Below are 3,068 nucleotides of genomic sequence, written 5' to 3'. Positions count from 1 at the left end.
CACTAGGCCGGGCTTGGGATGGAGCCGAGTGGCGGTGGTGAAGCCTACCTGCTGCTGGATCACGCATCGGCAGCCCCCCACAGGGTGTGTGGACTCTATGGAGCTTCTATCTCCCTTGCTGGACGTCTCTGTGCTCTGTATGCATTGGGCCGGGCTGCTGTATCGCGCAGCAGCAGTGTGGTCTCCGTGGAGTTCCCGTCTCCCCTGCTGGATGTCTCCCTGCTCTGAGCGCACTAGGCCAGGCTGGGAATGGAGCTGGGTGCCTGTGGTGAAGCCTACCTGCTGGATCATGCAGTGGCAGCCCCACAGGGTGTGTGGTTTCTGTGGAGCCTCCACCTCCCCTGCCGGACGTCTCCCCACTCTGTGCGCAGTAGGCTAGACTGGGCTGGGAATAGAGCTGGGTGGTGGCGGTGAAGCCTATCTGCTGTATCGTGTGACAGCGGCCCCGCAGAGTATGTGGTCTCCGTGGAGCTTCTGCCTCCCCCACTGGACATCTCCCCGTTCTGTATGCACTTGATGTTATGTTTTTATAGTTTAAATCGGTTGATTTGTGGGAGTGAATAGGCCAGTTTTTAAAATTTCTTTGTATACCTGTGATTTTTTTTGTTGGAATGTGCTCATTTTAATCTAATAATGTGGCAACCCTGAAAATTATATTCTTGTCATTCTCCAGTGTTTGCTGTTTTTTGTTCTTGTTTTTGTTTGTTTTTATTTTTGTAGGCTGTCTCTGTGCCAAGAATCAGTCTGAGGTATAAACTTAAGGTCTTCTCAGGTCTTTTCTGGATATATGTGGTTACTTTCTCATTTTTTCCATATATGCAGTTGTTCATGAATGTCCTTGTCTTGATTGTCTGGCTTTTTAGGGAAAAAGAGAAAACTGAACGGGGAAAATGGGGCACTTTCCTTTTAAACCCTCTGGAAGTCATTTCAGTTGGAGGGGAGGGTTTGCAACAGTTTAGGGAGGTGTAACAACAATGGCTGCCTGACTCTTTGTCTGCACCTCTAGGATCAGAAGCAGCACTTGTAACCTAGGGTTGTTACCAAACCAGGAGGGATTCTTCATCTGCTGCCTAAATATCTAAGAAATCTTTCACTCCCGAGTTTGCAGTGTTACAGATTAGCGTTTATTTGAATGCCATTCAGAGGAGCCCCTGAAGCTTTTAAGACTCCGGACTCCTGGATAGCTTAGAATCACAAGTATTTGTAGGGCAAGATCATGAGTGGTGGTCCCAGGAGTTGTGTATGAGTCTCACTGGTTTGTGGTGAGATCAGCATAATTATTTCCGGCATCTAGACTGATATTTTCAATGGCACCTTAGGGTCCAGGGTGTGTGTGCTTCAAAGTAGGTTTGTAGAGATTGGCATTAGAGATGTTATCCTAAGCCATGGGGCATTTATTTAAGGAACAAACATTCTGACCTTCAAATCAGGTCTTAGCATAAGGAACAACATCCTGGCCTCCAGATCAAGTCTTAACCTGAAGAAGTTTGTTTAATCAACTCTACTCTTATCTTATTATTGTTACTCCTAGGAATCCAACCTGTCCCCAGAATGAGGTCAGGGGGATAGCTAGGAGAGATTGGGGTTTGATCCTTGGTTTCAGGGTCCAGGGTCTCCCAAATGCCTAGGCACTTGTCATGGCTAAAAAGTCAGAAACAGGAAGCACACCAGTCATAACAGCTCATTCATCATTTCTGTTGTTGCAAGAGGTGGTAAGAAGTCAGGAACCATGAGTACTGACCTGCGGCTCACTTGGGAGAGTGAGGTGCTGATAACACCAAGGCTATGGGTTCGGATCCCTATATAGGGATGGCCGGTTAGTTCACTTGGGAGAGCATGGTGCTGACAACACCAAGTTAAGGGTTAAGATCCCCTTACCAGTCATCTTTAAAAAAAAAAAAGAAGAAGAAGTTAGGAACCATGAAATACTAGACTGTACTCAAAATATACCAGCTGAAACTGAAATACAGGGCCCAGGGATGAGCTTTGGTGAACTCTCCTCATTTTAATGTTTAAATCTCCATCCAAGGAGGAACTGGGATTTCCACATCTATCTGCTCGTTTTATATGTTGGTTCAACTTGTACTAGGCAAAGGCTTAAGTTTTAGCCTGTGTGACAATTTCTAGAAGTCACATTCCTTCCTGAGCCCAAATGCAGATTTGTCTTCAGAACTGACCAATGACCTATATATCCCATGGTCAACCAATCTAAATCGAACCAGATTGTATCCTTCATTTACATAAGAGGACCTCAATGAGAGCTTGGACGGGAAGTTAACCCCTTTACTTTGTTCGTGGAGACACTGCTTCAGAAGCGATCCCCAGTGTTTTCCTTACATAATACAAACAATGAAGCTGTTTCCTCCTATCCTGGTCTTGGCGTTTTGCACTCTCTGAGAGATAGATCCCTGTACTCTGGTAACACAATCAGTGGTCAGAACACAGATCTTTATATTTGGAGGACACTGTTCTTTTTTGCCCACCCTACCTCTTACAAACTGTGTGCAAACTGCTCTAAGAACACGTGCATGACTGCCTGCCAATCCACAGGGCCTTGGGTGAGGGAATGGGTAGCTGCTAGTGTGCTGAGAGCTGAAATTGACCAAAATTAACCACAATCTACTGTCCAGGCCTTCCCCTGGATGTTGCAAGCCTTTGACTCCAGAGTTCCAAAATGGTTACTTCAGACAGATTCTGTCAGTGCAGTTGTCTAGGTGGAGAGCTGGAATTCTGATGCATCCTACTTCATCATCTTCTCATTTAAATATTTTTTAGTATTCCATTTTAATTTATATGTTCACTTTTTGGCTATATGTGTTTGTATTATTTTGTATTGGCTGCTATAGGGACTGCAGTATATATAACAGTTTTAACTTTTAACCGTCTACTTGGATTTAATACGTTATCACTGCAGGTATAGTTTGGAAGCCTTACAGCCATAGAGATCTATTTCCCTCGCTTCTTCATGTTGTAGTTTTCACATGTATTCATATGTGTGCATTGAAAACTCCATTAGGGCCGGCCCGGTGGCGCACTGCTACAGTGCGCCACTTGGGAGTGCGGCGGCG

The sequence above is a fragment of the Galeopterus variegatus genome, unplaced genomic scaffold, assembly GCF_000696425.1.
Source record: "Galeopterus variegatus unplaced genomic scaffold, G_variegatus-3.0.2 Scaffold9582, whole genome shotgun sequence".
NCBI lineage: Eukaryota > Metazoa > Chordata > Mammalia > Dermoptera > Cynocephalidae > Galeopterus > Galeopterus variegatus.
This window is presented reverse-complemented; position numbering follows the sequence as displayed.